Source organism: Leguminivora glycinivorella, chromosome 15, assembly GCF_023078275.1.
Source record: "Leguminivora glycinivorella isolate SPB_JAAS2020 chromosome 15, LegGlyc_1.1, whole genome shotgun sequence".
Lineage (NCBI taxonomy): Eukaryota > Metazoa > Arthropoda > Insecta > Lepidoptera > Tortricidae > Leguminivora > Leguminivora glycinivorella.
Window position 1 is genome coordinate 16,287,269 of NC_062985.1, and position 15,624 is coordinate 16,302,892.

The following is a 15,624-nucleotide window of genomic DNA, read 5'->3' on the forward strand; positions in this document are numbered from 1 at the left end:
AGGCTAATTAAAAAAAAATCATTAATTGTATATATGTAACAGTAAACGATAATTATTGTGACAATGTTGTCCGCCACGAAAATTAAAAAACCTTCTCTCGAGAACATTTCATTGGCATATTTTTATCGAAAATAAAGTACGAATGCTCCAACTACCGTCTATTTACTGTGTTTACTAGGCACTCTGCCTATTTCAGAAACCACCGTGTGCAAACATAACTATCATTCTGAAAAAAACTTGAGATAAATGCATTTATTTTTGGCAAAAAATGCCAAAGGATTTAAAAATAAACAAAGCATTCGACACGAAATCTACATATTTACACAGCCTAGCAAGTGGCTCTCATATAACGAGTTATACATATAATTACAACAATGAACATATACTTACATAATCCAACATTGGCTCTTATCCCAAATCCTAAGTACTGTTAAAACAAATTGGATGTTCGGAATTCAATTTGCCGTTACTTACCTCGGGCGGAAATTCATGAACTCAATTTTAAGCCAACTCACCGGCAAAGTGCTTAAAAGTCTCGCTTTTAAGATGTATCGGGTCTTGAACAAAATAACCTCATACTAAGTAGTTGGTGCTCACATTAAAACTTTGTGCCTTAACGCTTCTTCGATGGCCCAAGTCCAATGTTCGATTAAAAAATTGGAACGTGTTAATTTGAGGAGAATTAAGGTCCATGGGTAGGTACAATGTATAATACAAGACTTTGTACCTATCTAGAGGTACCTATGATAGATCTATAGTTTTATTCACAGGATAATGAGACTTTGTCTCGATAAACATGGTTAAGATTCACATCACCATGAATTAAATTGAGTGACCGCACAAAATAGTACGATTTTATATATGGCTCCATTGTTATCTACATTTCACTAATCATATTTCAAATTACGGCAAAATACATAACTAAAAAAAACATCAACAGTGTTTGAGCCGCTGTGCGCTACGTAGTTTGTAAAAGTAGTTTGTTGTCTCAATTTCCCTAAATATGTCATAGTTGCCGGCGCAAACTAACAAATTATAGTTTTGATAGACTACATAATAAATAATATAACACAATGCCATACGAGTATCAGGCAATTTGATAACTTCGCAACGCCTTAGATAATCGGGCGATATTATATTTAGTACAGTAAGTATCTGTAATTAATACAAATTTATTACAAAATCTTCAACTGATATCACACAATGGCTTATGAACAATTTTTCCCATTAATTGGCTGCCTATTGTCGCTCAAAGATCCCGATTGTTTCGGTTCGTTAGTACGAGCCGGCTTCGTTAGCAAGATTATGAGATTGGCACTTCTGGGGTTTCAATGAAAAGGACTGTTCGACTTTTCATTACGTTAGAACAGTCGCCATCATACTCATACTCATACTTGTATTTGATTATAGGGGCTTTTGACAATAGTGATGATAGGGCGTGATCCGACATTTGTAAGGCCTTTGGCAGCTCAGATATATTTGATGGTGACTGTACATTACTTAGTTCTGTATGACGATGAACATCGTAAACTACATCTTCTTTACACACCGTTTAATCCAATCTGCTATTTGTATCTTTTTTTTCAGCTGCTTAAGTGTCCTACTGCTGGGCAAAGGCCTTCTTTATTTACCTATGCTCAACGACATTGCTTGTATTTTCCCGCCAATCGTGATAAAATGCATCCAAGATCAACCTCCTTGCATTATCCCGGCATTTGCCTCGGATCACGGGAGCCTGGGGTCCGCTTTGATAACTAGTCCCAAGATTTATGAAAGCGACTGCCATCTGACCTTCCAACCCGAACGGTGACTAGGCCTTATTGGAATTAGGTGGTTTCCTCACGACGTTTTTCTTCACCGATTAGCGACTGGCAAATATCGAATGACATTTAGTTCCAAGAAACTCATTGGTACAAGCCAGGAATCAAACCTTCCTGATTGAAAGTTGCACCGCTAGGGCACTAGCGCTTAAAATGTGTTCAAGATGTAGACTCCAAATTTAATAAGCGTTTTATAACAAAACTGTTGTATGGAGTGAGCGTTCTATCCTCACTTAGCTCTATGGAAAGGTTGAGTTGAGAGAATGAAAGGGGTTAGGTCAAGTGGTCAAGGGTTTCTTAGGTCGGTCTTGACCTCGGTCGCTCACAAATGATGGGCTGATTTAATCAGGCTTCCGAGCAATCGCAATTTAAGAAGCAGCTTCTATATGAAGAAAGATAAGCTTCATGTCACTGACTTTCTAGATGAGTGAATGAGTAGGTACTAATATTAAAAAAAGCGAAAGTGTGTCAAGAATAATTTTGTCAAATATTCAAAAAATAAATAATATCAAAGTCAAGTGAATGCCGTGGAAATGAGAGCGTTAAGAAGCATGGCTGGTGTGAAGTTGAGTGATAGGATCAGAAATAGCGTGATAAGAGAGAAGTGTGGAGTGGATGTAGATGTGGTGACAAAGATTGAGATGGGTATGTTAAGGTGGTTCGGGCATGTAGAGAGGATGGATGAGAGGAGAATAACGAAGAAAGTATATGAAAAAAGAGTGGAAGGGTCAGTTGGAAGTGAAAGACCTAGGCGAACTTTTCTTGTTCAAATCGGGGAAATGCAAAAAGGCCAGGTCAGAAGTACTCGAAACCGACGAGCGTGTATGAGAAACGTTATGAAAGTGTGTGAAGCGAAAGTGATTTGTCAGGATCGTAGTAAATGGAAATCCGTGATCTCTGCCTACCCCTACGGGAAACAGGCGTGATTGTATGTATGTATGTATGTATGTAAATAATACAATCTCCTAGCTGCACAATTGAACTTATTTTTTGTATTAAAATTAAATGAAAATTATTTATAATAAAAATCGAAGAGGTAATTTGCATGAAATTGTGACCACAATAGAGTCCGGGCGATTTTACTCGGGCCCTGTATTTTATTACTTGGATATCAAGATTACCAAGTCTTTGCCTCAGGCCATCCAATTTATTTTATAGATGAAGATTTTTTTTATCATCGATTTGGCTTTATCCCTTTTAGGGAACCAAAATCGAAATTTCAAAATATGCATCCTTTATTTGGCCTTTTCGGTCCAGTCATAAGTAAAGTAAGATCATATCGGCCAGGGTACTTAAAAATACCTTAGATGTAAAATATCTACTCTAAAATGCAAGAAGCTATTTTAAAGAAGGACATTATACTAGTACCATGAGTAAAATGTCTTATATGTAATTATGGCTGACGAAATTGTGCTATGAATACTAGTAATAACTTTTGATTATTTTCAATCATCTTCTCCATGAAATTGCCTTTGCTGACCTGTTAGCAAACTAGTTATCTAGTTTTAATGCCCTCAAATCGTGAACTAAACGGCACAACTAGTCTTGTGGTTCTAGAAGCGATATAATAAATGCCTACCTAAAATTTAAATACACGTAAAAATTCACTTATCGTGCAAACCTCCCGTTAACGTGACCATTTACAATATTTAATCACGTGGTAAGTCAGAGTTATTATAAACCATGCGATAATAATAATAAAGAGTGCATTTTCAGTCTTGTTCCACCCATCCGCCTTTCGGATCACAGAATTCCCCAGGAACAGTTGGGTACGTGAGGCCACACAAACTGTCCTGCTTTGACTGATTGATGTGGTAAAAACCCAGTGGGTGATAGGGTCGTCTTATCGATACGTCTTAAAAGTACATTTTGGGCGTAACAATCAACACTGATAATCATCATGGGATAAAATTAAGTGTTGATTTAACGTGGATCCGAAATGTGACAGTAATACAAGTTGATTAAGAAGCGGGCTAGCCAAGCGATAGAAATAGGTGGCACGGAATATAGAAGGAGAATGCTTCATTTACATATTGTAACATTTTCGTGAACGGAGTCCATTGTTCGCGGTAGTTGGAGGGTGACGCATGAAAAGCTGTTGACATGTTAATATGATTCGAGTGACTGGCTTTGTATAGAATGTATAGTCTGAATGGCACAAAACCGCTTAGACGCGGTCTAGTCGTTTTGTTGATAGGGATGAAGATTTTGATGTGGGAACTTTATTTCATTAGCATGGAAAAGTCACATTGTCATACTTAAACCACTGAACCGATTTAGTCAAAATTCTGTATAATGGTAGTTTGCGTCCCGAGTAGTAGACGAAAACATGGTAGTTTTAGTAATCGGAAATCATTCCTTCATCACTTCCACCCCGGAATACAATTATTTAGACAGCGCCTGATATTTGATTCGTTTCGGTAAAATTGTAATTATTGCCTTTAATTTTCCATCAGGCGCTATCCAAATTAGAAGTCACTTTTGCTCTTCAGCTATGTAGGTATTAGCTTTTGCCCGTGGCTTTGCTCGCGTTAAATTCTAAAATTGCGGCATTCTCCATACGAAATTTTTCCCCCATTTTGGGGAAGTGGTGAGTTAGAAAGTGATAAAAAGTAGCCTATGTCACTCTCCATCCCTTCAACTATCTCCACTTAAAAAATCACGTCAATGCGTCGCCCTGTTTTGCCGTGAAAGACGCACAAACAAATAGACACATACACTTTCTCATTTATAATATTAAGTACGGATGTAAGCTATAAAGGATTACAGAATATGTAGACCATATTTCCTAAAAACCTCTACATGAAATAACGAAGTCCGGTGGCCCGTAACTTCCATATAATAATTACCTCTGTGGGCAGAGGAAAATTAGAATTGCTACGGAGAATTTTAATCGAGTTAATTGAAACCCAGCGTAGTAGTGGATTTGTTTGTGATATAGTACTCGTGGGTATTATTTTAGTAGGTATAGTTTGTTTTAAACGAATTTGCTGTCACGGAACAAGTCTTCGTGAGAATTAATTGTTTTTATTTTTATTGAACTGACCTTAAAGACGCAAACGGTTTTGGATAACAGTCAGGAAACATAAAACCTGGATAATTAACCTACATTCGACAGTATGAAGACAATAACTTGTCAGTAAAATTACTATAGATTTTTTGCAGTAAAATACGTACCTACTTTATAGTTTAACCAGGATGGGCAGCATCAGGACAAAAAATAGTTAGTTTAACCTATCAAAATTTTCCTGCTGTACATTCGCCATCAAATTTATCGAAGCAGCCGAGACGATCAAAATTTCTAAACATGCACTCTAGATGCGAGTGCAGACATTTCTGAGCACCTTGGTTGCTGTGATAATATATCTGATGGCGACCTTACCTTACAGATAACTTAAATCGCGCTCAGAAAATTAATCATAACTTCGAAGAAATACCTACGATTTGTAAATATTTTCATGGTAAGGTATTTTTGTCGACACAATTCTGAAAATTGAACAAAACTTTTATTAAATTGGAAGGAAGGAATGCAAGTTACAAGGATAGTTAAATTCATGGTAAGGTAAATCTACAAAAAGTAATAATTTGAAGCCTGGGGGCACTTCTGGAACCGACTGTTGAGTTTTGCAAATATTTCGGTATCTTGCAGAATGTTTGTTGAAGTTTAATCAAAACTTCTTGTTTACAGCCATACGCAAACTCACGCCTGGCGCCTGTCTTCCCAAAATGGGTTCGGGGTACACACTAGACATAGCACATAAAACTACTGCAGTTTCAGTGCCAGTCTTAGCAATGAAGGCGTTGATAGAAAATAAAGTGACAGGAGGCTAGCCCATCGCCCACACCACTATTTCAACCCACATCCCATAATCGATTTATACGACACCCACGGGAGATGAAATTCACCACACGGTACAAAAACTTCTTATATGCCATAATGTGGACATTTCATGTGCAGCGGTTTTCAACATAAACTTTACTGTTATTGCACTATTAAGAAGCAGAGTGGAAGCATTCAAGTGTTTTTATACTATCCAGATTGCCCTAGATTTTGAAGAAATTCTGACTGTACAAAATGTACCTTATATTTGTACTATTTTATTGTTTGTTCTACGTGTACACTTATATTACCTAAGTTTATTCTTATATAAAAATATATCCTTGTATAATATCGACCAGAATATTATTATTTAACATTAAAAAAAACCGCTATTTTCTTAACGACTAACTCTATATTATATAAATTATAGGTTCTCCAATAGTAAAGTTTTAGTTGTATAAAGGTGCACCTTTTTACTGGGCACTGAGACTTCACGATTTTAACACAAATGATGGAAGATGTTGTAATTATTATGAAATCTTGCGCTCAGCTGGCTCGTCTTGACAGAGCACTACTACCATGCCTCCAGATATGTACACATAAAATTACATTCAAGGCAGTCTTAACAATACCTTAAACGTCATTCACTATACTGCACTGAACTTCTTCCTGGCACACCACATTTTGGTAGACTCTGGGAAGCCGGCGTAATGTCGATCAAGTCACATCTGAAGCGTGTCATCGGGCAGAGTCTTTTGATATTTGAACTTTACTGTTGACTCAAGTGGAGTCCAGTGTAAATTCGCAGCTTTTAACTCCCATCAGCAATTCCATTGATGATGCTTCTCCAATTACACCAGGACATTCTCTTATAGACGAAGCTCCTATCACTGATCCGGAAGAAAGTCTCACAATCTCGTCTAGATTGTTGGCAATGGCTCGAAAGGATGTTGCAATCGCTTTGGACTCGTTGGAGTTCTAAGTGTTTAACAACACTTAATTGTATCACTTAATTACATGTATTTTTCTTTCTTTGCAGATGTATCCAAGTTTAACTTAAGGAATCACGTCTTGTAGCTGCAACACAATCATCAAGACTTACTTTATCTGGTAAGTTTTAATAAGAAATCAAATTAACGTCTTTCTAACCCGCCATTTCCCCAAAATGGGGGGTGGAACTTTGTATCGAGCATTCAGCAATTTAACGCGAGCAAAGCCGCGGGCAAAAGCTAGTATATTATACTTTGTCTATATATCCGACGCTATACTATTAACGCCTAAGTATCGTTTCCACGTAATCTTATACTATTTATGACTTTTTTCTGACTTCGCTACGATCTGAATAAATAACTTTTACATGAAGCTTCGCTTTTGCATAACAAATGTGTTTCAACGTGACATGAGAAGCAGGTAAGTACTTTCACTAAAGCGTATTTATTTATTTTCCCTGTCTCCTTATAAACCAATATATTTTGTGGAAGTAAAGCTCTAGAGGTTTTTAGATACTCGTAAACACGAAACTGTTACACAATACTTAAATATGGCCCATTTATATTTTACATCTATCTTGTACAAGAAATGGCTTGCATACAATTCTTGCCTTTCAATAAATATGTATAACTAAAGCCTTTACACGTGTGTAATTATCAAAAACTTGCATACAATTAGGTAATTAATGCAAATTATTGTAGGGAAATAATTGCTACCACAATTTCTTTACATTCTCTCAATAGACAGGGTTACATTGAATCTCCAGTAGCCAGATATGTTAACATACAGATCTATCTTTGAAATTATCAATTATTGGACGGAATTTCTTGCATGAACTAGTGCTCTCTTTTCACACCTTTACTATTATGCTTTCAATATTTAAGAATATTACGTAGTAGTAGACGGGCCATCTTTTTCAAAGTTGTCCACCCAACTTTTTTTTTGGATTTGGAATTTTTTATGTGATTACCACTCAGAATCACGAGCTCTTTCAATCCTAATGGGAGAAAAAAAGTGTCCCAAGGTTTTTTTCCCATTCCGTTACCATTTTTTTCATACATTTTGTATGGCGGTAACGGAATGGAAGGTCTAAAAAATGTATGGATATCTTGGGACATTTTTTTCTCCTATCAGGATCGAAAGATCTCGCGGTTCTGAGTATGTATCGCGTAAAAAAAAACCATGTTACAAAAAAAGTGGGGTGGACAACTTTGAAAAAATGGGCCATTTTCAGGGATTCGGATCAGATTAGAATCAGACGTAGTGCGAAACTACTCTAAATATGAAGGCAAATGTAGAACATTTGGTTCTAGTAGTACAGCGGGATAAATCTCGACTGTGGGGGCAATTATAACTAATCCATTTTTTCCATTATTACACTATGATGTGGAGTTTTACATGACGTATCCACTGAACACGCCTACCATGTATAACCGGTAGACACTCTATTTAATAACGCAAACATTGTAAAACATGGAAAAAATGGACTAAGTAGTTACATTTGTCCCCCAGTCGAGATTTACCCCGCTGTACCTTAAGTAATCTATTTTAAAACAAAATGCTCGTTATAGTCCTCAATCTGATCATTTTTTTGTGTTACTTACAGTATTCTAATTATTAACTTTACAACATAATTAGGAAGTCCTTAAGTTATTTTACGTATCGGTATTTCTGCCGTTCTGCTTCGGAAATTCGCGTCTCTTAATACACCGTGTCGGAAAACTTTTAACTTTATGACTTTCCAAAGGGTAATAAATTATTATTACTTTTCCCTTCACTTCACTCTTGGAATTTCTTCAATACTTGTTACGATGTTAAACTTCTATTATTTTCGTATTAATACTTTTGTTCTTCGCTGTTTAACTTAGCGTTCGCACTTTGCTACATTTTGTTCGTTTATTCTTTTCGTGTGTTAAGTGCTTTTACTTTATCGAACTCATTCTCAAATTTCTTCTTGCACAGAAAATCTTATCTTACAGTACTTACCTTACCTTACTGTCGGCCGAAGCGGAGCTGAGGTCAGTTCTCAAAACTACAAGTTACAAGTGGAAGTCTCTTTCCAACTTGTCATATTAGACACTGATAAACCACCTTCAAGAAATGGGCCCCTGCTCTGAGGTTTTTTTATTTATTGGCCAAGGTGTGTTATACTGTTCAACGGAGTCGGAATGCGGTAACTTCGTTTAGCCTAGCTGCCTGGAATTTGACGTTATCCTGCCGGAAGACAGAGAAAGCCTTACACTTACACATATAAAAAATCCTTGAATATTCATTAAGAAGAATTAAGGGAACAACTTATTCTTCCAAAGTTTGTTTACTCACTGTATTAAGGCACCAATTACTAACGCAAACAGCGGGCTCAGTCGATATTGCAGTCAATAAATCATGTATAAAAAATATAGACTGAAAAGGTACAGAAATATACGTAATATTACAATTCCGCTTCGGATATCCTATTTATAGATAATAATTATATTGAAGCACAATTCGGATCGGTAATTCGTTTTGTCTTTTTCTTACAAAAAATGTTTTTGCCGAAACCGAGTCTCGGTTATGACTTTATTAGTTTCGACAAAATCATTTATTCTTCATAGTATAAAATAAAGTTGCTTCCTTACATACTTTGTTATTGCACCAAACCGCATGTTACCGAATTAAGCAATAAAGGAATTATGAAATAAACGCTAGTGAATTTTTTTGTATGGGAATTTCCATAGACTTCTGCTGCGTAAAGTTGTGTCTGTTAATTTTGTGGTTGATGCAACTGGCCCTAAGTCGATAAATTTGCGATAAAATACAAACAGTTACTACAGTGTCATATTTATTTATTTTGTTTATTTCATAACGTACAATAACATGACATAAGCAAGATATATTTTAGTAGTATACAGGAATTGATAACTTTTAACTAATGCCTATATCACAATAACAATTGTACACAACATTTTATTTTAAATAATTTAAAATCCAAACTATCTAAGTGAGTACTTATATAAACCTAATACTAACATGCTAGTGCATAATAAATGAAAAGAAACAATTAATTTAATGTTCAAGAACCTTCGATTTTACAATATGGCTGATAAAGCTAGACAAAGACATTCTCAAAATATCCGGCTCGCTGTTTAGGTCAGTGTATAAATTACACATTCTGAAGATAGGAGCGTTACGAGTAACATTACGATACTTTCATGTATTACGATTATTGATGTTGATATTGTACTATTTTATTTTGCGACATGGTTACACTTTAGCATGTCTGTGTACAAAAGTAATTTAAGTAAAAGTAATTAATTGGCAATGTTACTCACATCAACCCTATGTCATAACTCGCTTACACAATACATGATAAATTAAAAGTCACACTAGACTTTAAAATAAAGTCAGTTCGTTAACGTTTGCCCGAACATCGAGCACTTCACTCACGCTAAGGGTCGGATGCACTAAACCGTTACGGAATTTAGGATTCGCAATTTTTTTGTATGGAATTTCCATAGACTTCTGGTGCGTGATAATGATGTGTCTGTTAAAAGTGATTGATGCAACTGGCCCTAACCAATACGTATAGTTTCATGGACAAGTTCAAGCAAAAAGAACGTGTATAATAATTATATCATTTCGATGTCATGAGTAATTTCGAATTAGGCCCAAGAGTGTTAATTTAATTAATTTTTCAAAGTCACTGACCTCGCTTAGAGACAAGTTGATAATATTTATTTTATTTATTTTATTTTTTTATTTATTATTATTTATTACCGGAAATACATTCCATAGATTATTACTAATATTAACATAATAAATTAACTAACTTAAATTAAAATTAATAAAACTAAAACTAAAATAAATCTAGTAGGACCCGCGGTTTCGGGTCACCCCGACCCCGATCCCACAGGCCTGTGGTAGGCCCTCCAGCGCTCGTGTAGCGGGCTGGCGTCCCACTCTCTGACCGCGGACAGAAGCGTGTTGGAGGAGGTAATAAAATTGTATGTTTTTCATAACGGCACTTCATTAAAACAAATTAAATTTAGGTAAGTAGAAGCTTTTAGTTACATATAAATAAAACATAGTTTATGATTTTATAAGTATTCACTATTAATAGCTTGTGAGAATGTATTAGAATAATGATTGAAATTAGAACCTTATTGCGTAAAATTCCGAAATCGGATTTTCGAAATTTGATGAATATTTGATGTGTGCAAAGACATATATAACTCCGTATAGACAGATAAAGTCTAAGAAAAAAACGTACCTCAGTACCATACAGAAAAAGGTACGGTGGCCTAGATGGCATTTACACCTCTGGGGTACGCTCAGCTAGATGGCGCTAATATTAATATTTGACATTTTAACACATATCAAGCTAAGAATATGGGCCAAATTGTTAAAACTGAGGTTCAAAAGTTTTAAGCCTGTGTCAAGAGATGGATGGCAGTCTATGCACTGTGATTACACATTTTACTTCGGCAGTAATTCTCTATAATACTTTTCAGTCATCTCTAGAAAATATAAATAAAATGACTTGGAAATAAGTTGTTCATGTTATTATAAAAATATGTAAGATTCGAATATATTATGTTAGCCATTAAATTGTTTACCTAAATATCGCACGTCTTTTCTAATCCTAAAAAACGGAGTACATAAAGTACGGTAATATTCAAATGAAATAAAGTAGTCAGTCAACATTACTCTGTGCTTATTTTTATAACCGTGAGTCAGTCGTTTTGCGCCGCTTCAGAAAGTGCAATGGACTTGCAGCGGAAATAGATTTCGCATTTAAAATGAAGTGTCGTCGGCTCAAAATAAATCCTTGTGCCGCTATATTCGGATTCAGACTGTGAGAGCGCTAAGTATCATGTCACGGAAAATGTATGTCATTTTTGGGACCGTTTTGGGCTCGCTGTGAGGGGTCAGCTGGTGACATGAATATGTGAAAAATTCCCGTTTCCCGACAATTATTGGGACTGATTTAAATTCAGTACTAACATGAGTACATATTATATTCATATACTTAAAAGTGACAAATGTAATTTTTTGTACTGAACAGGTTCAATCCATCCTTCAGCACTGGTGGTGCTCGTCATTTTTTCTTTAATATATGACATCTTATTTCGATTTTTAAGGTTCAATCCATTTAACATACCTATGAAGGTTAATTTCCAATTTATACTTAGACTGTGCAGTTGCCGATTTGCAATTTGTAGGCAACCGGACTCAGACAACACGAAAGCTACATCGCTGGCGGTTGGTTTGCCGTATTACGGTCAATGGATTTCAGTCGCACAAAGCGAGTGATCAACCGATCAGTAATCGACTGAAACAAACCAGGGTACGTAGCCAACTGCATAAACTCTTACGATAATATTCCTATCTATTTCTGCTGCTCTTCTGTAGGGAACATATTCAATCAAAATTGTGAAGAAAAACTTACTTCATGATTACGCAACTACAACTACGTTCCATATGCCTTTGTGTGTATGGTTACTTGTTTGTGTGTCGTTAATTTTTGTGTATATTATATTATTATCGTCGTTGTTAAGTGCTTACGAATAAAAAATATTCTATTCTATTCTATTCTATATTGGCATGGCGGGTACTGGATCAAGTAGCTCGTCTCTAAAGCAACAAATGAGTAGTGTAGCCAGTTGGCTCATTATTAAAAATAGGGAGAAATTGTATCTGTTACAACTCACCTCTGTCACAAGTCTCCTAGGTCTCCCCTATTGGCGCGGCAGAGCCAGACTGCGTCTTGATCGGCGTCTAGCGTCAATGGTTGTCATTTCGGCTTGTGTACAACGATTAATACTTTTGCCACCGATCGCGCAAGAACTGTCCAAAGAAATGTATGCCTTTTATCTTTGCAATACAGTCTATAATAGTCAGTATATGAGGAACGATAGCACTAGGTACTAGAACGGCATCAAACTAGTTCAGCCAAAGCTTGCATAAATAGTCTTGATGGTGTATGAATTGGTAATTTTTGCCGCGTTTTTAGAAGTGCTTCCAGTTTGAAATACATGAATAAACAACGTTTTTTACGCTTTTGCTATGTAAAATACTATTTCTAAAGTATTTAGTAAGTAAGTTTGTACATACATTATGTGCCCTTGTCTACTCCCACGAACTCTATTTATTATATTCATTGATTATAACAGTTTTAAAACACTACTCTCATGTTTTTTTAATACTACGTCGGTGGCAAACAAGCATACGGTTCGCCTGATGGAAAACGGTCACCGTAGCCTATGGACGCCTGCAACTCAAGGGATCATTTAACTTATCACCATCATTTGCTAGCCCTAATCTCAGTAAATTGCCGGCGCAGGCGAAAGCATGTCTTCATATCCTTAACCTATTTACTCATTTTATTATTCATCAAATCACAATTTCTAAGTGTAACAATAAAAATGTATTTCATTAAAAAAATAGCATTATTGCAGCCTACATTAGGTCTTTTTTCTAACATGAACTAATTCTTAAAAAACTCTGTCATTTTAATACCATTATTTGCCATGAATAAGTCTTAAGCCGTATTGAACGTTACTCAATACGTTGTAACGTCGGTAGTATAAATATTGAATAAAGTATTGTAAGGTTTTATCGTGCCATATTTTTGAAAGGCAATAAAGTATCGGGTATTTTAGAGCTCCTGTCTAAAATGATTGTATACTTTGAATACGAGTAACACCTTTTATAAAAATTTGAATAAAGGAGTTTTTTTAAACGCTCATAAATCGAAACACATTATATCTATCTAAATATATAAAAGAAGAAACTGACTGACTGACTAACTGACTGAATGACTAACTGACTGACATATCAATGCACAGCCGAAACCGCTGGTCCTACAGATTAGGGATGTTACGAATATTTGCATTCGCATTCGCATATGCGAAAGATTCGTATTCTTTTAAACATTTGCATTGACATTCAGTTTTGGCCAGTTTTGGCTCAGGATCGAGAGGAATGGAGAAAGAAGGGGGAGGCCTTTGCCCAGCAGTGGGACACAATAGGCTCACAATAATAATTGACATTCGCATTCGCTTCAAACGATACGAATGTTTTGCGAATGCGAATATGTGCAAGTCGCAGCTTGTTCCTCGCCCGCGCCGGCCGCTCCAATTGCTACTTGTCGACTGTCGACTCGCGCATGCGCAGATAGCTCAAATTCGTACGGCGTGAAGTTCGTACTCGGCATTTTGACCAATAGTAAGCATTTTTACCTAGCGGGTTGTTGGTGATTGCTTGGTTATTATTTTGGTTTTTTATGAAATTCAGCAATATTCGCACTCGCATTCGCATTCGCACATTCGCATTCTGAATATTCGCATTCGCATTCGCGAATGTGACACATGCGACATTCGTGACATCCCTACTACAGATTCCAAATTTGGCACGTAGGTTCCTTAGAAGGTGTAGAGGAGCACTAAGCAAGGATTTTTCAAAATTCACCTCCTAAGGGGGTGACATGGGGGTCCAAAGTTTGTATGGGAAAACAACATTAGATTAGTACGCGGGCGATGTCCCGGGAAAAAACTAGTTTTATATATTTTAGGAGAGCTTTTCTATAATCATTAGCTATTTTTCTTGCATCTTTAGTAATAATCCATTCATACTGATATCATAAATGAGATACTGTATAATTATATCTGTCTCTCTAATTTGGTACAGATATCGTTTGAGTCCTGGGAAATGATAAATGATAATTTCAGCTCAGAGTTCCTCCCTAAAAAGGAACGAATACCTCACTTCCATTCCCAAAAGTCAAAATTTAGGCAACGCCTGTTAAATTGTTGTGAGCAATTTGCTCTAAATCACTTTTGGCTTTATTTATTAATCAGGCGATATCCAAATAATTACCTAAATCTACGGATATGTATTGTAGTCACGGGCAAAGCTAAAAAAGTATGTGACAAAAATTTCAACATGTTTCAGCATCTTTAGAAATACAAATGTCAAAGAATTTTACAAAGAAATGCGATAAGCTACATAATAACTTTGCCAATGAGATCATATTATCTTCTATAATATGCTAATACTGCTAAAAAGATTTGTTTTGCTGCATTACACTAAGCTGGATTTAACTTACAGGTAACATTATATCGCAGACATGTGGGGAAGACAGTTTAATGAGATTTTGCGTATTATATTTTGACTTCAAAGTAACAAAGTTTGACAAAATCTCGAAACTCAATAATGAGTATACACAGAATGTTTTTATTTATTTTAGTTTTCGAAGCAAGTTTTAGTCTTTTGGCGATACCTCCGAAAATACATTTTGCTAGATGAGTCAAAAATACTTGGAATAACATAATTATACCAGATTATACTGAAAACGTTAGTTGAAATCCTACAGAACACTTTGAAAGAGAGTGCTCGCAATAAAGACAATTTGCTAGAAAAATTGAGACACTAATGTTACTTTTGTGCAAAAAAATGACGAGATGACATTAACGACTTTCACTCCGCGAAGTGTAAATAACTGAAAAGAAACTAATTATATACTTATTGGGATTTGTTTTAATACTTTCAACGGTAGATGTTCACAATATTTTTGTTATAGTATACTAACGTAATGAATTAAATACATAAAAACATACGTTTATATCCATAGCGATAGAGCAATATTCATCAACCTTATTATAAACTTTACCTTACCTCACCTTAGCACCTATCTTAACTTACCTTATTTCCTTACCCACTTTACCTTAAATTACTTACCGTATCTAACGCCCTTGCTGACTTAGTTATCTCTATACCTACCTTACCTCACCTTCTTACCTACCTTAGGTACCTCAAATACAAACAAAAAACAACATGCCATCAAAACTCGCAGCAATTTAACCTAACTCATTACACATTCTCGTTAAGTGTAACCATTACATTACAGCCGAGATCACTAGAGCATTAAACTGTTATAGGTTCGCCCGATGCTTCCAATGCAAATGAACGCGGGGAAGGCAATCGGAACTAAACAACCGTAAGTTCATAGTCAGT

General features: G+C 35.8%; 1 protein-coding gene across 1 annotated transcript in view; it reads left to right on the forward strand.

Moving 5' to 3' along the window:
• LOC125233751 (small conductance calcium-activated potassium channel protein) overlaps nucleotides 1-15,624 on the forward strand; it is a 372,074-nt gene that overhangs the window by 82,854 nt on the left and 273,596 nt on the right. Inside the window, exon 2 of the mRNA XM_048139827.1 lies at nucleotides 6,680-6,750. The gene's annotated coding sequence lies outside the window, so the exon portion shown is untranslated. The remainder of the gene's footprint in view (nucleotides 1-6,679; nucleotides 6,751-15,624) is intronic.